The sequence below is a fragment of the Panthera uncia genome, chromosome C2 (assembly GCF_023721935.1).
Source record: "Panthera uncia isolate 11264 chromosome C2, Puncia_PCG_1.0, whole genome shotgun sequence".
In the NCBI taxonomy this organism is placed as follows: Eukaryota; Metazoa; Chordata; class Mammalia; order Carnivora; family Felidae; genus Panthera; species Panthera uncia.
The window spans coordinates 57,208,203-57,231,714 of NC_064810.1; the positions used below are offsets into that span (position 1 = coordinate 57,208,203).

A 23,512-nucleotide genomic window follows, 5' to 3' on the forward strand; every position below is an offset into this window, starting at 1 on the left:
TCTGAGATTGCTACAGGAAAAAGAAGTGAAATGTATTTTTCTCCCATATATACTTGTCTACTTCACAGATCCTGTTGAAAGGTCACTGCTTTTCTGGATAGTCAATAGCTAACAAATCTGCTTTCTTCCCCTGCAGTGCTGCTATCTGATTCTGTCATCCAGATCGCTGGTTGGGCTTGAGCAGGACTGAGAGCCTGGTCTGGTCTGTAATGATTGGCCAGACCAGGCAGCTGAAACCAGCACAGGTTCCCTCCTTCACATCTGTCAACATACCTGCTTGCAAGCAAGTTGCAGCTCGTGACCACTGTCCGCAGGGGCCAGTGAAAGCGGGAAAGGAAATGGAAGGGAACACCTTGATTTTGTGCTTGAGAAAAAGTGAAACCCTGTGTTGATGCTTCTTACCATCGTCCCAAACTCTTCGGCCAGGATTGAAGCAGTCGTGGGACACCACTGCTGAGTCAGGAAGGAAGTTGAGAGAAGAGTCCAGATTCCAAAAGCAACAATCAAGGTAGGCGATCTGTCTGGTCATGGGCCTTTCTCTCAAGATCACAAAACAGGCATTTTGCCCAGCCTTGTATCCAGAGCGTCTCTGATGATGGTCTACTGAAGGAGATGTATTAGTTGTGGGTGCATGTTGAGAGAATTCAATCATCCATCCACCAACGTGTTCTGCAAAGTGAGTTGTATTTTTCTTCCATCTTCTTTCCCTTTTGAAAATTGTTGTGTTTCCTCTACATATTTCAAAGGTTTAGAAAGTTTTCTATCTTTTGTCATAAAAATTGTATTTGTGATTTCATGAAATTCTTCCATTAGTTATGACTCTTCCAACATGGTTTTGTTCCAGATTTTGCTGGCATAAGTTCTTTCCACTTTCAAGATATACCAGGACAGTTTGCATTATAATTCTGAGGAACACACTGCTTACGCAAAAAGCTCTCGAACTCGAGCGATAGGATTTCCCAGAAAGCCATGTGCATTATTCGGCTCTGGAACCTAAGGAGTTAAAAGTCTTCAAATTGCTGGAGCAGAATCAAGTCTATTTACCTAAGCTTATCACCCGGGGTGACCAGGTCAATCATTTACTGACGAAAGGCTGTTTCCTAACTTTGACAGAAGACCGCTAAAGCCCATGCCTATCTCTATAGAAGGGACACAAGGCAATGTGGCAGATAACTGTTCTCTGCAGTGATAGCTGACCAGAGACATTTTTATCCTACACAGAGTAGTAAATGCCATGGGCTCCTTCCTAGCTCAACAATAAATGAACACGAACGAGACTCATGAACGAACTGAATACCTGATGTCACCTCGGGCATAAGAGCTTATGATTTTGAAGAAGCTTCCCTTACTTCTGGAGGTCTAGAGAGAAAAAATTGACCATAGAACAAGTTAGCGAGTGATTCTTGAGGGGGGATAAGATTATTAAGTAATCACCAAAAACCATGGAATTTTTCTCCTTCAAGTCTACACATGCCAGAAATACGTTATTTTAAATAAACATTTAGATCTGAATACAACCCCTCCAGAAATGTTGTCATATTGTTACCCATATACTTGACAGGTCTGTGCAATGGTTCCTAGCTCTTCCACTTTTAGAAGTATGGTGAAAGAGAAGCTCTATTTTTCTGAACTCCCTTTAGGAGAGGGATCGGGCAATTTATTCAACAAGGTAATGTTTGACAGTATTTTTGTCAATCATTTATGGAACTGAAGTGAATCCCCTTTGGTGCGGTTTGTGGCTGGAATTTTTATGTGGCTCGGGAAGTTAACTAGATGCAGGAGTCTAAGCCACTGCAGAGGGTGGCCTGGACACAAATCCCATGTGTGATTTGGGCTGAGTCTGTGGCTAACTCCCAGGAATGTGGTGAAGAATTATGGTAACTGATACATTTCTGTGAAGATATTAACTCTGTAAAATGTTAAGTGTGTGTCTGGCTGGTTTCCAGAGAACGTTTGTAGATAGTGCATGTGATGGAGGTGGTTTGGAACTGGGGAAAGTGTGCCAGAGCATTCCAATGCATTGGCCAGATTTACCCATAATCCCTTAGGCTGCCTTAGAAACAGATAGGTCTTATCTGTCCTTTCTCTGCAGCATCTGGAATAGGCCAAAACACTCGTGGCCCTTGAGAATATATCCAGCTTTTCTTCCCATTTCATGCATATTGGATATTAGGTAGGGGGAGGTTATTCTCAGGATTGACTAAACTAGATAGACAGTATTAGTCCTTTTACAAGTCAGGAAATGAGAACTCAGAAGTTAATTCAATGTTTATTTATTTTTGAGAGAGAGAGAGAGAGAGAATATGTGGCAGAGGGGCAGAAGAGAGGGGGACAGAGCATCCAAAGTGGGCAGTTAGCCTGACATGGGGCCCAAACCCCCAAACTGTGAGATCATGACCTGGGCTGAAGTCAGACGCTCATCTGACTGAGCCACCCAGGTGCCCTGAACCCAGAAGTTAATTAATTTGCCCATGTTTACTCAGTCAGAAGCTGAGCCAGGATTCTACCAAATCCTGCCTCATTCCCTATCCAATGCTTTTCCAAGGCAGTCGTGGAGTTAAGCACATGCAGGAACATAAATTGTGGGTGTGTGGGTGTTGAGAGGGCAGTCACCTAGGAAAGCAAGGCTGACTAACAAAGTCAGAGGTTTTCCACTGGCCCTTGGATGTGCCATGCCGGAGGCCAGCTGGGTACCACTATTACCAAAATGGCAGCATGGACTAGACTAGACCTTCTGCAAGAGCAAGTAAAGGGAACAACGGGCTGGGAGCAGAGGGAAGTGTTCCCAGTCCCAGGAGTGACAGTCACTGCAGTCTTTCCAGTCCCGGATATTTCTTCCCCCCCCCCCTTCTTTCATTCTTTCTTTCTTTCTTATAATGTTTATTTATTTTTGAGAGAGACAGAGACAGAGTGCGAATGGGGGAGGGGCAGAGAGTGAGGGAGACACAGAAACTAAAGAGGCTCCAGGCTCTGAGCTGTCAGCACAGAGCCCGATGCAGGGCTCAACTCATGGACCGTGAGATCGTGACATGAGCCGAAGTCGGCTGCACAACCGACTGAGCCACCCAGGTGCCCCCAGTCCTGGATATTTATTAAGTAAACCGAGGGAATTTTCAGGCTAGATCTCTGCCCCTTTCTATTCCAGAGACTCAAACACATGAGCCCCAACTTAAGTACAACATTTGAACTATTTCCAGGGAAACAAATGACACCATTCCAGTCCTTCTCCGGGAATGAAAATTAATAATTACAATTTCACTTCACCTTAGCTAATCTCTACTCATCTAAATCCAAGGGATTTGGGCAGACAGAGGCTTAAAGCAAGAGGAACCTTCAACAATCTATCATATCGAGGTTCCCAGTATCTGCAGCCCAAAGAGGCCCATGTCAGCTTGGAGTCCAAATGGCTTACAGCTGTCATTCAAGCAGTGAACCAGTAAGGCACAGCAGCAAATCTCCCTTTTCTCCCAACCTCCATTTTGCTTTTGTTTGGATACATCCTAAAACTTCCATTAGCTGTCTGGCAGAAATTCCAAAGCAGCCACAATTCCTGAGCACTTACAAGATCAAGATAAAGAAGTGCCATCGTGAAATGTGGTTGGCTGAATATCTTTGAACAAAGAATTTCTTCTTTTTCCAGACCCACCTCATACTTAAGCGTGTGATAGCAAAGGCATTACAAATAGAGATCGCATTGCCAAGGCTACTGACTAAATACCCTTTCCTGATGCAGCTGACCCCACAAGAATTGTATTCACATGCTATCATTTTTGCTAACTAAAACATTAGGATAAAGAGGAAAAGTTGAAGCTGAAATATGAGGACGCATAACAACATTTCACCTTTAACCAGTGCCTATGACGTGCAGGAAATGAACTCCTGCCTTTTTATCTACCTTTTAAAAAATCTAATCCTTATAAGAAACTTACGCAATTTGCTCAGTTCTCATATATCAGACAGGTAGTAAGATGAGGTGAAATTTGAGTTGGGGTCTGCCTGGCCAAAACCCATGTTCTTTGGCACTCTGTTTTGGGAAAAATACTCAGCAGTGTCTATACTATTTGTATTCTAAGGGTAAAAGAGTACGGAGTCCTTTGTAAATTATTAGCTTGGATCCTCAGGGCACATATTTATGACTCCCTCAGCCAGGCATTCTTGATCCCATACAGGCATAACATTCAACATCACAGTGGTTTTCCTCTCCTCCAGGAAAGTAACAAGAAAACACACACACACACACACACACACACACACACACAATTGCCCTTACATCAGTTTTTCCATCCCTTTCTGAAACCGTGAAAAAGAAAATTGTCCTATCTCCTGGTTTGCGAACATTGTTTTGTTTATTTGTTTGATTTAAATGTAACACAGAGACAAATTTTTTCACTTATTGTACCCAGATTTTTTATTTCTGCGAATTTCTCTCTTTGGGAAAGTTGAATATGTCGAAAGTTCCTAGTCTGGTTTTATTTAATTTCATCATAACCCTGTAAGAAGGGTGTCATGGTAAAATGACATCCTTTCAGATAAGGAACCTAAGGCTCCATAAAGGTGACTGCTCTCTCAGAATCACTCTGCTAACAAGTCCTATAGGCTTAGGACTCCAAATTCTTCGTTCTCTTTTTTTTCTAACAAACAAGCAGTTCCCTGGATTTTTCAGGCTTACAAATGGTGGGAATGGGACAATACAAGCTATTTTCAGAAATGAAAAATGCCAACTGACTACATAGCCTGTTCTCAGGCTTCAGAGACCTACTCAAATGTTGATTGCTTTGCTTTTGGCAGAGATTCTATCAGGTCAGTGTGGTAATGTTACTCTAATTAGATTTTCATTGAGTAATGGAAATGAAGATACTACTTGATACTTAATAAAATCTGCCTTAAAGGCAAATTTGTTCAACCCATGTGCCCATAAGCAAAGAAAAAGATGGAAGGAATTCTTGCTGGGAAAAAGCTAAGAAACCACTCTCTTCTCATTGGCTATATGCCTATAGGACAGTATATGTAGGTAGGGGCTACAGGGCCCCCATAGCGTCTCTTGATATACACAGTTCCTCTCTTGGTTAACTCTATGACCAGATGGTATCTTGTGAGTCAAGAAGTTGCCAAATGATAGGAAACCCAAGAAAGTCCTTCTTCAAATCGGGAATCTGTCATGGGTGTGTCCCCGATACCTATGGAAGCCAGCTAACGTTACAGGAAGCTTTCTTGTGACTTACGAACTTCATTTCGGTCCTACGATGCTCTGAGGAGTCAGGGAGCCCTGTATCAGTTGTGCATCTGCAGGTGGCCGAATGTTTTCTTATTCCTAATGCTTCACTGGGAACTGCTCCCAGCTAGCCATCTGAGTCTCCATCCCATGTGACAGTCTTGTATGTGTCCTTGCATTGGGGTTAATGTGCATTTGCATTGCACTTTTTGTCCCCATCTCCTTGCCCTCAGGGGTTCTAAGGGTGCAGGAGAACCCATATGCTCTGGGAAATGAGCAAACAGAGAGAATGAAACCTCTGCCCTCCTCCACGCCAACTTGTTCCCCTCCTCTCCACAGTTCCAAGGTCAAGTTTCCCTTGGGAGCAGTTAGGAAACTGAAGGTCACAAAAAGCTGGCAGTTCACGGTGCCTTGGAGGGTTTCCCAGAAAGCAAAATGAAAATGAGATTGTTTCCACATAAGAACTCTGTATTTGGAGGATAGGATTCAGTCTGAATTTGCAGTTTCACTGTGCACTTAGGTAACCCCCACAGTCTAGTTGTTTTTCTTTTCCTAAAGTCAAAACAATATCAAAAATATTTCCTGCAGAGAACTCTAGGCAGAACTTTTTGTCATCGCTGAGCTGATGTTTTCAAGGATTCATATCTTAAGACAAACCCTTTATGGTGTGTTTAGCTGAGGCTCTTGTGTCTTTCTGCATAATGACGGCTGTGCATGGGGCCTGCTTTATTGTAATCTCATTAGATTTCACAGTGTAAGCAGCTGGAAGCTTGTGGTTAGTAAGTGAGCAAGTTGCAAAACGAAAACAAAAACAAGCAAACAAACAAAAAAACCCAGAGACCACACAGAGGCCAAGCAAAGATGTTGCAGTGAAGGAACAGATGGTAGGTACTCTATGACCCGAAGAAGGTCCATCCTTCAATCATGAAAAGATTTGCCCTCAAGTTCAAGTATATGTATTGCACAAAATTTAGCTTTATTTCCTGGACCGGAATCCTGAGTATAGGCAAGAACCAATGGCTAGACGTCCCCAAATCTGACTGTTCACTTCAAAAATTCATCTCATTTTGTTTCTCTCTGCAAGATGGAAAAGCCTTCGATAAGAGGTATTATTATAGAATGTAGCTGTTTTGGTAACTCGTAGTCCAAACAACAGAACATAAAACATAGCCCAACAGAGGCATTCTGGTCCTGACTCCACCAGTATTTTGCTCTGTGGGTTTTGAACTTCTTGGTGGTGACTCAGTTCTGATTCTTTACTCTCTGCATCTTCCCTGTGAATAACCACAAACATTCATTGATGGGTCATCAATGGGTCATCCTCAGTTCCGCTAGAGTCACTTACTCTTTCTGAGAAACACATTAGGCACTATTTTCGAGACAAGATTAAATAATCTTGAAGGTTTTTAATTTATCAAGTGAGCCAAACCACAGCCTCCTTAGAGTCCCCTGTTTGGGTGTGTGTGTGTGTGTGTGTGTGTGTGTACTTTTAATTATTTGTACAGTCGTCTGAAGATTACGAGTTCTCAATAAATATTCATTGATGGTAATAAATTGGTAGATGACTGGAGATTTTGTAGAGAAAGTGATTTATCTTTTTTTTAGATTTATTTATTTTAAGAGAGTGTGAGAGAGTGGGGGAGAAGCAGGCAGAGAGAGGGAGAGAGAGAATCCCAAGCAGGCTCTACACTGTCAATGCAGAGCCCGAACTCAAGAACCGTGAGATCAGGACCTGAGTGTCATGATAAATAAAGAGTCGGACGCTTAACCCACTGAGCCACCCAGGTGCCCCTGTAGAGAGAGTGATTTTAAAAAAAGAAAAAACTTTGTCATTGCCAGGGATGACTAAAGAAAGGACGAGAAGTATCAACCTATGGTGTGGAGAGAACAGTGCGTTGAAGGTACCTTGCTCTCTGGACGTGCAGTAACAGAAGAGCACAGCAGATAGGAGACTGGTTTTGTCTGATTCTGTTACTGCTGCAGCTGACAGTGCCACACTGAGCAGATCACTTCAGCTCTCTTGGCCTCAGTTATCTTTCTTCTTTTTTCTTTTTTTTTTAATGGAGATAAGGAGGTCCGCATGTATTCTTTTTTATGGTCTCCTCTAGTTGTAATATTCCATCTTCTAGGAAAAACTAGAAAAGTTAAGATTGACAGTTCTTTTCAAAAGAAAATACATTGGGGGGCGCCTGGGTGGCTGGTTGAGCGTCCGACTTCAGCTCAGGTCATGAACTCGCGGTCTGTGAGTTCGAGCCCCGCATCAGGCTCTGTGCTGACAGCTCAGAGCCTGGAGCCTGCTTCCGATTCTGTGTCTCCCCCTTTCTCTGCCCCTCCTCCGCTCATGCTCTGTCTCTCTCCATCAAAAATAAATAAACAGTAAAAAAAAAAAAATACATTGGGGCACCTCAATGGCTCAGTCGGTTGAGCGTCTGACTTCGGCTCAGGTCACGATCTCACAGTTTGTGAGTTTGAGCCCTGCATCCGGCTCTGTGCTGACAGTTCAGAGCCTGGAGCCTGCTTCGGATTCTGTGTCTCTCCCTCTCTCTGTGCCTCCCCTGCTCATGCTCTGTCTCTCTCAAAAATAAACATTTTTTAAAAATTAAAAAGAAAATACACATATGGTTTTTATTTCTCTTGAGCCACTTTCCCTACCTCTCAGGCATGTGAACTGGGAGGAATGAGAAACCGCTACAAAGATCTCAGGAACGAAAGTCCGAGGTTGTTATAAGATTGGAGAGGGTGGGCATCGATCTTTTCTGGAGAAGAAGCCCACTCAGCTGGAAAATCGGAGGCAAGCACCTCTGAGTTCTCTTGTCCAGCTGCCACCAAATCCAGTGCGGACACTCAGCTTTGCCACACCTGTCACTAACGTGCGCTCCAGCCAGCAGGCGGTCATGACTATTATCCTCCCTTTGTAAACAAACAAAAGTCCTTAAAGGTGACATGATTGCCCAAGGTTACAGAAACATGGCAGTGAGTCAGATGGAACTGTGTGCGTTGGTGACATTACAAGCAAAAGGCGGAAGAGTGAGGGACAGATCGGCACCTCTTCTTAAGTTCACAAAACAATGGTCAAGGACTGTGGGAGAGCTGCAAGTTGGCTCTGAATCGTGGGATCATTCTCATCCTCCTGCCCCTCCCGGAGTCCCCTCCCGGCTGCCCTGCCCAGGGTTACTCACCCAGGTTGTTGCGAACTGGGCGCCTGTGCTCATGTCCCTTCTTGTAAGCTTCATGAAAGGCTATGTGTAATGAAGAGAGGGCACAACAAGGAAGAAGAATGCATCAAAGATCTTCCCTGAGGCCCTGGACTGAAAGGGCAGTTTTCCTGGGAGACACGCTGGTTTCCCTCTTATATTCCACAGAAATGGTCATCGGGATGACTGACAGAATTAGGACGTCCCGTTCCAAGCATGGATAATTTTTATTTTTTCACCTCTGGGGTTATTTCACTCCTCTCTGCTCTATTTCTCCCATAAAAAGGAAAGAATAATGCTTGCTCACTGTGACAAGGAGAAAGCAGCCCAGGGCAGGACTATTCAAAGGAAACAGCTAATTGCACCGAGCACCAAGCACCAAGCACCAAGGCGTGACTGGAAGTGCTAGTAAAGAAAGCATACAGCATCATGGCCCACATGGGTTTACTTATCAGTTCGGACCCACACCTGGGGAGCTCTAAGGCCCTGAAGAACCACACTCACAAGTAATGGAGAAGAACTTCTGGCCCCAACAGGAAAGCACTGAAAGAAATTAGGCATCAATGGTCTCATGCTTTCAGTAGGAAGCTGCATCACTTTGTTGCTCATTTTTGTCCCTTTTTAAAGATGAGAAGGCCGCCTGGGTGGCTCAGTTGGTTAAGCTTCTTACCCTTGATGTTCGCTCAGGTCATGATCTCAAGGTTGTGAAACGGAGCTCTGCATCAGGCTCTGCGCTGTCTTGTCTCCCTCTCTGGAGGGAGGATTCTCTGTCTCCCTCTCTCTCTGCCCCTCCCCCACTCACTCTCTCTCAAAAATAAATAAGTAAACATAAAACAAAAGAAAAGATGAGAGAGGGCAAGTCAACCTTAATTATGATCACCAAGGGATATCTGGTAATTTTCCAGGTGATAAGGGAACACCGTGAGTTCAGTAAGAATAGACTGACTTCCTGGCAGGGCCCTCAAGTGATTTTCTGTTGTACTCAACAGAAATGTTACTGCGTCTACACACTTTCTCAGTGTGTATTTCTAATATTTGACTCCATTTCTAGTATCTAATTGACTTCTTCTAAGGTGGTCTCTTGGGGAAAAGGATGGGTAACACAGCAATGTGTAGCTGATACTGTCCACAACCATATTGGCTAGACTCACTTTATATTTTATTTTTATTCTTGTTTTATTTTATTTTATTTTATTTTTGAGAGAGAGACTGAGCATGAGCAGGGGAGGGGCAGAGAGAGGAGACACAGAATCTGAAGCAGGCTCCAGGCTCTGAGCTGTCAGCACAGAGCCTGACACCGGGCTCAAACTCATGAACCTCGAGATCATGACCTGAGCCGAAGTTGGACGCTTAACCTCCTGAGCCACCCAGGTGCCCCTGGGCTCACTTTTTAGAAGCCACAAAACAAACAACGAAACAGCAAAAGTCACCCTTGGGTTGCTCACCAAATGCATTCAGCTAAGGCGGGATGGGAAGAAAATAAGCTTATGATTCAAACATGGACTACCTCTTAATGAGGCCAGAAAACCAAAATGGCCCATAATTCCAAGAAGCATTATCAATGTCAAATGTAGCTCAAACACAGACTTCATGGAATTAAAAACAAACACTAAATAAAACAGTCAAGTGCTGAAACAAGAGACAACCCCATGCATTCTCTAATGCATGTGACAAAGTGACCAAGTAACAAAGCCCCGGTGAGTCCTGTCACAGGTTCTTCTACGGAGCCAGTGAGCACACCGTCACTTCTTGAACTGAATTCCCAATATTGGACTGGATTCTCCAGCCCTGTCAGTTTTCTAGTAGGAGAAAAACCATTTCAGAAGCAATATAATGCTCTCTGTTTTCCTACTTTCAAAAAGTCATCTGGCCATTCTTATACCTACCCATGGTCCTCACTAAGCACATAGTCAGGGGAGCCAGAGTCCATAAGTATTCTATCTGTGCCCAAGACTCTGCCAGGTAGTGAAGTTAAGGAGGGGCTTATCCTGTGGAGACTTTCCAGAAAATGCAGAGACTGTTCCTATAATCCCATTTTTTACTGCCCAATAGTCTGAAAGGCAAAGAGGCAGCATTTTAAACCGAAGAGACTTTCATACTATAAATCTTCAGGCATTTGGGGGCAACAAGTGTTTTAACGTAATTGCAGTAAAACTAAAATAATTTACAAGTTGTGTGTGTGTGTACATGCGTGCAATGCATGGAAAGAATTTTAATATGAGAAAGGCATTAGATCAGTTGTGCAGGAAGAAAAATCTGTTATCTGAACTATTCCTGGATGTATGTTACACAAATCTAGGTACTTGTTTAATTTCTGGAATTAATTAGCAAATGTCTGTTCAAAACATGGGCTTAAATGACTTCTATTGATAGCATAGCCCTTCTCTAAAATTGCTGCAACACATTTTGATCATTTTTAGAAAAGGCACACTATAAGAAGGTTTGGCATGTAAAACATTCCTTTGAGATATCTAAATGAATCCATATATTGAATTTCATATCTTCAAGTAACTCTTGGCATGCCATATTTTATATCTCTTTAGCGTATTATTTAATATGATTTTTAAAAAAGATTCACCAATGAAATTTGAGTAAGCTGGTCAATGGATACAATGGCCTAAGTGTTATTTGGTTGCACTGTGTGCTTAGCCCACTCTCCCAAATTTTTTTCTCCTATTTCGCAGACAGGCTCTCTGACCATGTCTGGTTATGCTCAGTTTTTGGCTGTTCCCCTAAAGGGATTATCTGAAGGTCACCATTTTTCCTTTTTGAATGACTATCTAACCTAATTCCCACTGGGATACTGCTATTTTTCATATAAATTTGTATCAGAAGCTATTAACTCCCACTTTCCCCGAGCCAAGGTCATAACAGCATGTTGGAATCAAACATTTTCTATCATTCTAACACAGATCCAATAAAAAGACATTTATAGAGTGCCTAATATATGCTTCACACTGTGTTACATGCTATAGATACAGAAATGAGTAGCTCACAGTTTTGCCCTGAGGAGGACAAACATTTCATAGGGCAAATGAACCAATAAGGAGCCAGCACATCAATGTATGTATGAGGCTATAGGGACAGTGATAATTGAATATATCACAGAAAAGTTCTAGATGGATGCTCAAGAAGACCTTCAAAGAAGTTGAGGTCCAAGTGGTGTTTTAAAGAAAAGGAAATTTGTATTTGCATCCTTCCTTTTCAAGAATTCAGACTTCAAAGAGAAGGCTGCTTCCTTTTAGAAATTTGTCTGAATATCCTAAGCAGAAAAAAATGCAAGAGTAGAGATAGTTGTGGTAGTCATGACTATGGCAGATTTGATTCCCTGGAGAAGGAAGGTAAGAGGAAGGTCCAGAGCGATCCTTCTAATTGAAAGGCAGGAACAGGAAGAACTAAAACTTTACCCTAAAATAGAGTCTATGCCTCATTCACATTCCTTGAACTTGGAGCTTCAATTTAGAATCATTCTCTGCAGCCCAGGCCTCACAAGCTCTCGTGAACGCTGGGGAAATTTGCCTGGCGAACTGTCTTGTTATGAATCTGATCTCTACTCAGCTATGACCTGAATTTCATATATCCTGGGAGCAACCTTAAATAGAAACACAGAACAACACATTAGAGAAACAGCAGAGAAGTCTTGTGATGTCAGCAGCTGGCACCAGTTTGAAAGCTCAAGGTTTAAGGAGAGGGATAACCTACCAGCACCCATCCCAATGGCCTCCATTAACATCGAACTCCAACTCCAACTTTAACACCGCATGTCTGAAGCAGGACATACGGTAGAAGGGTGGGCTTAGTAGCTTTCAACCTAGCCTGGGTTGGAAGGTTGGAAATCCTTCCCAATCTTCTTAAGTTGGTTTGTGTAAATCTTTAGTGTGTAAGTGAAAATGTTCACCATCTTAAATAATGCATCCATTTCCTGAAATTGGGCCAAGAGATGGTGGAGTTGTCTGATTCTCTTCGAAACTCAGATCATAAATCACACTCATAATGGGCCAACTTACATGTTGGTTTCACTCTTTCATCCACTGGAGGGAAAAATATATGTAAAAGTTAATTAGGATAGATTTGACTACATAAATACTAATACTTAAAAACTAAATAACTTAAAACTCTTTACATATAAGGAAAGGTAAAAATAGAAACAGTGAACAGGAAAGTATATTTGCAATATAAATGACAGGCAAAGGTTACTATCCCCAAAGAGTACTTACAAATCCATACCAGCCAGAGGCACTGTCTCAGTAGAAAGCTAGGCAGAAAATGAACTGGCAGTTCACAAAAAAAGAAAGATAAATAACCTATAATCATTTGAAGAGCTGTTTAGCCACCCTAAAAATGAAAATAAAGGCAAGTTAAACGATAAGATGACATTTCCTTTTTTATGAGATTGGCAAAGTTAGGGTAACACAAGGTATTGGTGGGCAAGTGGGAAACAGGTTACTTTCACACACTGAGATGGTACAAGTGCCGACTGCTGCAACCCCCTTTCTTAAGGGCAGCTTGTCAAATCATAAAAATGTCTTAATGTGGGTAATGTGGGTAATTAGCAAATTCACTTCTAGGACTTACTTTTAGACAATAATAGAAGGATGCATTAGAAACTTCCCACAGTACACATATATCTGTGTAAGGCTTGTTTATAGCAGCAAATTCTGAAAAAAGCCTAAATATTCATCAGAGAAGGACTGAATGAATACACACACACACACACGCACACGCACACACACGCACGCGCACACACCCATACTTGTGGGTACTGTGCAGCTTCACATGATGAGCTCCATCTAGTGTCAGGGACCGAACTTCGTCACCAATAGATCTATGATTAATGTATGTGTACCAGTAATGAGCTGTGTAACCCGGGTAAGTCATTTGACTTAAGCCTGTTATCTCATCGTTAAAAACAAAGACAATACTACTACCTGTGTCTTACAATGGAGCCGAATTGGGTGAGAGTATGAAAGTAAAGCACTCAGACTACGACTTGACCCACCAAGGGCAGAATAGCCCAAGCGCTGTTGGCGACCAAGCCTCTTGACCCCATACTTTCAGCTTCTGCACAAAATGACAAACTAAACAGACCCAAGGTTTGGAGTCTTGATCTTCCCAAGACCTTATTAAAATAAAAATGTTTTTAAAAAGAATAAACTCATAACAGAAAAGGAGACACTGTAAAAAGAAAACAATCTAATAAATTTTCCTTTGTGATTGAAATTATTACTGCTATAAAAAAATGGATAGACTGGAAAACAATATTGAAGACTTTTTTTTTTTCAAAATTTAGAGCAAAATGACCTTGGTGGAAATGTAAGATAAAAGATAATTAAGCAGTAATAAGAAAAATTAGAATAGCCAACATATGGGGCGCCTGGATGTCTCACTCAGTTAAGCGTCTGACTCCGGCTCAGGTCATGATCTCCCAGTTCCAGTTCGTGAGTTCGAGCCCAGTGTCGGGCTCTGTGCTGACAGCTCAGAGCCTGGAACCTGCTTCGGATTCTGTGTCTCCCTCTCTCTCTGCCCCTCCCCTGCTCATTCTCTCTCTCTCTCTCTCTCTCTCTCTCTCTCTCTCTCTCTCCCCTCCCCCCTCAAAAATAAACATTAAAAAAGTTACAATAGCCAACATATACAAAAAGCCCTGAATTCGTGTCAGGCACTGATTTACATCCATTTCATGCATTATTTCAAACAGTTGTCCCAGAAAACCAATGAGGTGGCTAGTAATATTAGTCTCTCTCTTTACATTGGAGAGATTAAAGCATTAAGAAGTTAAGAAATTTTCCCCAGGTCACAGCTAGTATGTGATGGATTTTGGACACGCACAGAGCCAGTGTCGCTCTGTGCTAGATTGTTTCTGTCACCTTGCTCGCTGCCACGCCTGCTAAGGGCTTTTCTGCATCACAAAGAAAGAAGAACTGCATTTCCCAGACTGCCCTCCCCACCTGGTTTCAGGTTAGAGCCTGCTGGTGGGTCTCTGTGATTTGGAAGGTTGAAAAGAAGAGGCATTATTCTCCGGAGCAGTCGCCAGCAGATGCACAGGCAGAAGCTGCATGCGAAGTTTGAAGCAGCTTCAAGATGAACATCTAGAGAATCCACACACTGGGACTGCAGACTGAGCTAGTCAGTAACAGTTCGAGAAACTTGCCCTCTTCCAGCCTTTCTAATGTTTGTTCCTTGTATTAAAACATTTCCTACCGAAAACACACAGAAGGGCTTTTGTTTCCCTGATCAAACTTTGACTGATTCAGGTGCCAAACACTGAGACCCAATCCAGGAAGTCCCATATCTAACTCGTAGGTGTCCCAGAAACAGCACAGCAAATTGAAGGGGAAAAAAGTATCCCTTTTTACTAAGTATCCAAAAGTAGAATCTTAGCGCTCAGAAGTCACAATACTTAGATTAAAAGAGCTCACGTACAGCCAAATGAACTTAAAAGCAAACAAAAAGGGGGCGCCTGGGTGGCTCACTTAAGCATCCCTCTTGATTTCGGCTTAGGTCATGATCTCTCGCAGTTCATGAGTTCAAGCCCTGGGTTGGGCTCTGCACTGACAGTGTGGAGCCTGCTTGGGATCTTCTCTCTCCCTCTCTCTCTGCCCCTCCCCCTTTCATACACACACTCTCTCTCTCCCTCCCTCCCTCAAAAATAAATAAACTTTAAAACAAACAAACAAACAAAAAACCCAGAGAAGCAAACAAAACAACTAAGCCACCTTGTGATATTTTAGAATACCAAAGATTAAAAGAATAAAAGAACATTCAGAGGAGAAAAAAGAAACCTACAAGGAATATGAATTAGACTGGCTTCTGACGTCTCATCAGTATCACGTATGGTGCCCATAGATGTTGGGAAAATGCTTTCAAAGATCTGAGAGGACATGATTTCAACCCCAAATCCTACACCCAGCCAAACTATAAATGCAGGGTTAGAGTACAGTATAGGCATTTTGGGTAGATACACTAAGAACTCCAAAATTTTAACTTCTTTGCACAATTTTTTTTTTTTTATTTAAAAAAAAAATTTTTTTTAACGTTTTATTTATTTTTGAGACAGAGAGAGACAGAGCATGAACGGGGGAGGGGCAGAGAGAGAGGGAGACACAGAATCAGAAGCAGGCTCCAGGCTCTGAGCCATCAGCCTAGAGCCCGACGCGGGCGGGGCTCGAACTCACGGACCTCGAGATCGTGACCTGAGCTGAAGTCGGACGCTTAACTGACTGAGCCACCCAGGCGCCCCATCTTTGCACAATTTTTTAAACGACAAAGTCCTAGTCCACTTGACAAACTTTCTGTAGAATGCAAGATGGTGTATACTTGTTTTAATACTACTGGTTTATTTCCACGAGTGTGAAAAAACATATAGCATAACAAGCTTTCACATTCATGTAAATTATTTAGAACCAAAGTATCGGAGGGATATAGGAATCAAAAAGAAATATGATAGAACAGATAGTATATGAATATGGCAAGATTGTGAGGATAGTACATGAATGACTGACGTTTGGGAAACACTTTGCTAAAGTTAATGGCTTAATATATTATCTCATCCAAATATATTTACATTTTAGAAGAAGAGCCTTAAAAGACACTGCAGAGCCAAAAGCAGATACTGATCAGCCACAGCAAAGCCAGGGCAGAGGAGCCCAGGGACTATTATTTGTGACTTGCCCCCTGAAGACAGCCCAGTTTCCTTGGCTTAGACTCCATATTCCTCACCCTCCCCATGGAAGCCTCTGACTGTTTTGGCTCCTCAGAAAGGTCTCCTGCAGGGAAGAGAGTGTGAGGATCCATTGAAAGGAATGCCCTCATTTGCCTACAAGTTCCATTTCTCATTATAAAGTAGGACATTTAGGAACCTGGCTCAGGCGCCCATACCTTTGTTTGCAGACTCCTATTTCTCACTATTTTTTTTTAAATCTTATTGTGTCTTTCTGTGTTAATTTCAAATCTTATTTGGACTGAGGAAGAGTTTATCTAAATAATATCAATGACACTAACCCTACGAACCTGTGGACACATGGATACACTGGAGTTTCTGTTCCTAAGTGGCTGGAATTAACCTTGTAGTCAGGGTTCTTGGTTCCACACACAGACACTAACTCTGCTTTAAGCAGAAAAGGATTGACTGGAAAGATGTCGCATGGTTGACGGAATGGGTAGGCAGGCTGAAGAGAAACACAGGAGGAAACAGGAAAGATAACACAGAGCCAAGATGGCACCACAGAACAGTTCAAGATGCTGTCACACATACGAGCTATGGTTCCACCGGCCACATCTGGATGCCACCCTCCCTCGGGGGCACTGGCCATAATCTCTAAAGGCCTCCTGCACATTTGCAATCCTCAGCGAAGCTCAAAGTCTCGGGCAGATGCGGCTGGCGGCCTGAACTGCCAGGGAACTGGGGTAGGAAACATCTGGCCCTCTGGGCCTGGGTCTCTTTGTTGGGATTCCCTGAAATAGGAAGGCAGGGCAGGCAAAAATGACAAAAGCCCACTTCACTTGGTGACTTTGTGAGGCGGAACCAGAGCAACCATGTCTTTCTTCTCACCTCACTTCCCTTGTTAAATTGAGCAGTTTGCCAAACAGAGTAACTTGTGTTGGATTAAATACATTTACATAATATATATTTCCTTTCCTTTTAAAGTCAGGCTTCAAAAAAAATAAATAAATAAAGTCAGGCTTCAAACATGAGATTCTCATTTAAAATGTTTGAGAATGTTTCTATGTGTACTTCTAAATAAACTTGGACGAAGCTGAGGAGTATTTCCTGTTAAATTCTATTAGGACATAAGTTTCGAATTACCTGTGAGCCTTTTTGATTAAAAAATAAATTCAGTTTGAAGATAAGCTCAGAGACTGAGCTTTCTAATGTGATTAATCACCAACAATGTAAGATGCTTATTTCATGAATTCTTGAAAGAGATTTTAAACTGTGATAGTACAAAACCACTGAACTGCTTAACTTGAGAACCAAGTAGATGTCTCTGGTAAATTCCGGTAAAAAAAAAAAAAAAAAAAAAATCTGTGGGGAAATAGACATCTGTTTTAGCGGTGTATGAGAGATGATGTAGGTACATATAAAATGTAATTAATATCACCTACGGGTTGATATTCTGCACTCAATTATATTCACAAGTAAGATTTTTGTTTTACTGGATCTGACTGTATACTGTGCGATTCCAGTAACATTCCCCATGTTTGTTTTAATCTCCTTTACCTTCTATGTCCTGGAGGGTGGTGGTGTTAAATTTAATTTGTCAACCTATGTTAATTTTACAAGAATCCAGATCAAACTGCTGTGTAAACAAGAAGTGCCTTGCAGAGTTTTTTGGTGATTAGGCTGGAGAAGTCACAGCTGAACTCAAAAATATGCTGCCAGGGGTAATTTTTCATTTTTTCCCCCTATAATTTTAATGGCTCAAATGAAAGAGCTGTTTTTCTTTAACAATAGTATCCTTGTTAAAAGTACTTTAAAGAGCTGTTCCACTACACTGAAACAGTCTAATTAAACCACTAATATAACAAAGATACCAGCAGTTGCTAAATCCAAAGAATATAATTCCATCTCGTGGGAGAAATTTTAAGGGTGATTTTTGTTCAGTGTTTAGCTTCATTCCCAGTTTAGGGGACTCCTGTCCATTAGACATTTCTTTGCACAGAAACATCATTAATCTGTGAGACTCACTACAATGGGATATTATTTTCCTCAACAGAGGCTGTTATTGAAACTGCATATTATCAAGACAGCTGTCCTGTTAAGTTTTTATAAAGGATTAGGGGGTTATATGAGTACCTAACAGCTGCACCAGCAAGGATAAAACTGGGGTTCCTAAATCGTATGCCTCTGGGTGTATGCAATGAAATGATATATTCTTTACGCATGTAGCAAAATACATTTACAGGGAAAATTAAATTAGGAACAAAACCTTATTCACCTGAGAGCAAAACACTGTGTGAACACAAATGAAGAATAAATAGAAATATATGAAACGTTACCTTCCTCTGGAGGAGTCTGCCATAGTCTCAGTAGGCACGATGAAAAATTTCAAAACACTCAATAAAATGAAAGGTTTAAGCGAATGTTTGAAGCATTGAAGAAATTGGTGCATGGGTCACTGCTGAAGAATACAGATAGTTGCTATGGAATTTTAGGAGGGAAGAGCGTTTGGGGGCCAGAGGTTACAGAAGACGGTTGATGTCATTTATCAATGAAGGCCTCTGAGAAAAGTCATCAGGATTGTCTAAAGTGTAATGTGTTAAAGTTGGAAGTGACTCGGGAGATCATCGCCTCAAGTGTTCCCTAAACGTATCTATTGACAAGAATCATAAGAGAAACCTGTTAGAACTAAAAGAAATAAATTAAATATAAATAAAATAAATAAAATAAAAATAAATTGGGTCGCCTGGGTGCCTCAGTTGGTTCAGAGTCTGACTCTTGATTTCGGCTCACAGTTCATGAGATAGAGCCCCACGTTGGGCTCTGAGCTGACAGCAGGGAGCCTGCTTGGGATTCTCTCTGTCGTCCCTCTGCCCCTCCCCTGCTCATACTCTCTCTCTCTCTCAAGATAAATGAATAAACATTTAAAAAATGTTTTTAAAAATAAGGTAAAAATACACTTAAAAATAAAATAAATAAAATATACAATGCCTTCCTTAGCCCTACTGAACATATATGCCAAGGAATATGTGAACCTTCTTTTATTTATATTTAAATAATTACATATAATTTCATTAAATAATGCTAAACCGACTCAGAAGGCCCAAGAAACTGTATTTTTGCCCCAGGTGATTATTTTCAACTGGGAAGTTTGAGAAAAACTCTTCTAAGTCAACTTTGTGACCTCAGAGAATAAAACATTAAACAAGTACTAAATGTTAAAAAAAAAAAAAGAAAAAAAGCAGATGGGGACAAAGATGTTTATGTGAGTGAGTGGGTATGATCACCTTGAGGCAGAGGAGGGAGAGAAAATCTGTGCAAAGTCCAGGGCCGAACAGCTATGGCTCAGTGTCTTTCTCATCATTGAGCTTCAAGAAATACCTGATGCTGGCTGAAATGAAAATGAAGCAAAGACCAAAAAAGTTATAACCCTCAAGAATGACCTACTTCTTACCACCTTATATTCAGTTCATTTTGTAAAATCTCTGGTTGGAGACACACACACGCATCTTAACGAGTCTCTGGTGGATTGGTGTCGCAAGAGGGGGTGCACTCAGTGCCTGGGAAAAGGTGAAACACCAGGGAGGCGAAGAGATCCGAGTGGAGAGCTGAAATGTAAGGAAAGGAGACTCCAGGCTGTGTCGCATTGAGCATATCCAGATGCTTATTAGATTGTGGTAGATTTGGCTGGAGCGTATGATAGCGTGAATAGTTCACAAAATAATTTTAAACTGACTTAGAGGACCTTGAAGAAAATTACTTAAAACGAGCCCAAGCCCTCAGGAAACCGCAGAAACATAAACTGCCGTATGGGGGATAATCTCACTGCGGCGGGTGGAGCAGATGACCTAACGCTTCCTCCACCAGCTTCCATGGCGCATGCTCTGCTTCTCTCTGCCTCCTTCTACCAGGGGCACTTTCTAAACGTCAGCGTGTGCGTGTATGTGGTTTTTGTTTGTTTGTTTTTCAAAAGAAATGCCTGTACTTATGTCCTAACACATTCTAAAATTCTCTTTTTGCACAGACTCCACACTTTTTTAATCCTGAATTTGTGAGGGACCTTAATAAAAAGTTTATTTATAAAACGCATAGAAATAATAATGTTTTGACATTAAAAGTTTATTTCTTGACTTTTTGAGCACATACGTTCTTTCAATACCAGAATTACAATTTATTAGGAACATCAAATTATCATTAAATTCTTTTTGAACAAAATATTTCAAATGCATATTTTTTTGCTGTGGGTATAGCTTGAAGAATCCATAGCTTGACATGGGGTGAGTCAACCACCATGATGAAACCAGGACTGTACTAGGCTCGGGAGAGACAGATACAACAAGCCGTACTTTGCTAACAGGTCCTAGCAGTGTGGGCCCCTGCCACCTTGAGCCTGGATGCGTTACTCAGGATGCCAGGATTAAGGCTGTAGAGTTCACTGTGAAATTTAAGGAAAGAAAAAGAAGAGAAAAATTACTGTTTCTCAGAGCTGATTGGAATGAAAATGTAATACACACACACAATTATTTATCCATATATATATATATCTATATATATATATATATATATATCTCCCATATATATGTATATGGGCAGTGGGGAATTTTTGTTTTAGCATATAAATTTACTGTTTGTACCAACTGAGTGTAAGATGCAAATAATAATAATAATAATAGCAAAGCTACTAAATGCCAGCATTGGACGTTACCCAGATCAGTCTTCATAGCAACCCTATGGTTATTGTTTTTTCCCCCCAATTTATAGGGGAGGAACCAGTCTCAGAGAGGTTAAGTAACTTGCCTCAGGGCACACAGCTATAAAGAGACAAGTCAGATTTTGGACTCAGGCTTATCTTTTTCCAAAATTTTTATTCAAATTTTTATGTTGCAATAAACAATATTTATTGTTGGCTCCTAATAGCAGCAACGTGCAGTTTGTAAGGCAAGGGTCTTTGAGACAGAGAACTTGGTGTATGTGTCAAAAGGGAAGACCACGTAGAGTCCCAGTTTCGTCATTTTCCCTTCCTGAATTTCGGCTGTAGCCGCAACACTTCTGCAAAAGCATCTCAGGAAAGATCTCTTGGCTGGGTCTCCTCTTCCACTAGGTCAGGGTTTAACACCTATAACACAGCTCGTCTTCGTTTGCACGTTGCTAACCCCCACTCGTGGCTGACATTCTTCAGTAAGTCTACAGTGAATTAAAATAAGACTGGATTAGAAACACAAAGTACTGAGCAAAAAAACCCTTTTGAAACTCAAAACCAGTTTCTGGCAACAGAAACCAAGTTTTCGTTTCTTAAATTCTGATTTTACCTCATTTAGAGACGTAAGACATACCTCAGGGACCCTCTCAAACCAGAACTTCATGTCATGTTTATCTCTGCTGAGATAAAAGAAAATGTCCCACCCCAACGATGCTAATATGGGTCACATCAATAACCAAAGCTTCCATTTTCTGGCAGAGTTGAATAAAATTCCCTACTAGGAAAAGCGGCATCTCAGATGACACAAAAGGCTTTTATAACAAACCAGCAAACTTGGAATACTTCTCATTGAAAGTGAGGCTTGCATGGTTATTAAAAAGCAGATTTGTGTTGGACTGGGGACCCATTTTACACTAGTCTCTGGGGAAGGAACCAGAAGGAAGAAATTTTTTTCTTTTTTCTTGTTTCTGCAACGCCCATTCAGTTTTTTTTCCCATCGAGAGACATGTGGGGTCAGGGAGCCCAAGAGGCAGAGCTCACATTAAAACATTAAAGCAATCGTTTCCCCCATTTTCAGCTTTAATTGCTTCACCTTGTGCCATTAATATTAAGTAGTGGGGTGCAGGGGGGACAGTGGTACACACTGTTCAGAGCCTTTAAAACTAAGCAAGTTTGGAACGCTACCCCAATTCTGCAATTCTTCAATTCAGCCTAGAACCTCAGCTTGAATAAACCTTATTTTTCTCCTCTGACATGAAGAGTAACTTGTAGCTAGTCACCCAGACTGGAAATTGGGCAAGTGGTTCCTAGAACAAAAGTGGGGTATGGGCGCACATGGGAGCGGATAAAGCTAAAAGTCTCCTCAGGCACGTCGATTCAGAAAGGAATAGACACTGTTGATGACATTTATCACACAGGATGGGATGCGAGCAAATCCTTCATCCTAAAAAGGACAGAAACCCAGAAGGGAATGACTGGGGAGAATGAGTCACCGGCAGCTGTTAAGAATCATAGGCCTCTATTCCTGATTTAACTCCCTCTTTTATCTGCCCCAGAGGCTCTTGGTTCTCGCACTGTCTGCTCAGAATCAGCTTCAGGGCTTGTTAAAGGACGGATCGCTGAGCCAAGTCTTTGGGGTTTCTGGTTCAGTAGATCTGGGCGGGGCCACAGACTCTCAATGCTTACGTTTCCTGGTGGTGCCGATGCTGCTGGTCAAGGATATTGAACTCTAAGAACCTGGGGCTCCAGGTACTACCCATTAAAGAACTGAGCCAAAGGGACCAGGACCAGTCTATCTACCTGGAAAACCAGCCCAATATTTCTTAAAAGTAGGGACTTCCATGTTAACCTGGAAGGGAAGCTGCTAAGAGCTAGGATGAGAGGCCAAAGGACCAGACTTCATCAAACAAGTAATGTCCCCTATTCTGAGGGCCATCTAGAGAATTCTCACCAGATTCTACCCAGGACTAGAGCAGTATGGGCCAAGGTCAGCTTGTCCTTGGGGAGGCAGGATAAAGTACCAGTTCACTGGTGCCAGACTCGACTTAGATTTGAGACCCAAGTCTACTACCTAAGATTATGACCTTGTTTGGTCACTTAGCTTTTCCAAACTGCAGTTTCCTCACGTGTAAAATCGGGAAATAGTGCCACTGATCTGAGTTGTAAGGATGAAGTGAGATGGCGTTTAGAAATCTTTAACATAGTGACTCAAGTGTAATAAAGCTTCGGTAAACACTAGCTGTTAGGTACTGTTCAGTAGTAATGTAACTAGCCTTATTACGCCATTATTATATAGCCTTATGTATAGCACTTTTATGACATTCAACAAATTTTGTAGTGTCTGTCTTATCTTCAGATATTGGAAACTGAGGCACTGAGAGGCTAAGCGTCTTGCCCAGGAGCATCCTAGGGAGCTCTCTGAAGTTATGCCCCAAGGTGCCGCTATGATCCTCATTCTAACCCCAGATATTTAAGTGTGATCTGATCCAGAACTTCTGGACAGCCCTCCCCGAGAACCTGGCCACACTCCTCAGGATTAAAGGAGGAGATGTTATTTCTTCAGGCCCCCCTGGATTCTCACTCTGCCTTTTTTGGCCCGCATGCTGCTGTATGTAGTTTGTGTCTGAAATGGAAAATTTCTGTAACACAATACCCAGCTCTGATCCCTACAGACTCTCAAGTTGGTTGTTGTTTTTTTTTGTTTTGTTTTTGGTTTGGGTTAAACTATGACTTCATGTGCAAAAAGAAGC

General features: G+C 41.7%; 1 protein-coding gene across 3 annotated transcripts in view; it reads left to right on the top strand.

The window, feature by feature from the left end:
* The first annotated feature begins 258 nt into the window (after positions 1-258).
* Positions 259-23,512, top strand: part of PHLDB2 (pleckstrin homology like domain family B member 2) — a 234,926-nt gene continuing 211,672 nt past the window's right edge. The window contains exon 1 of one of the 3 annotated variants that reach the window (XM_049628162.1): positions 259-508. The gene's annotated coding sequence lies outside the window, so the exon portion shown is untranslated. The remainder of the gene's footprint in view (positions 509-23,512) is intronic. The other 2 variants (XM_049628159.1, XM_049628161.1) reach the window with 2 other exon arrangements.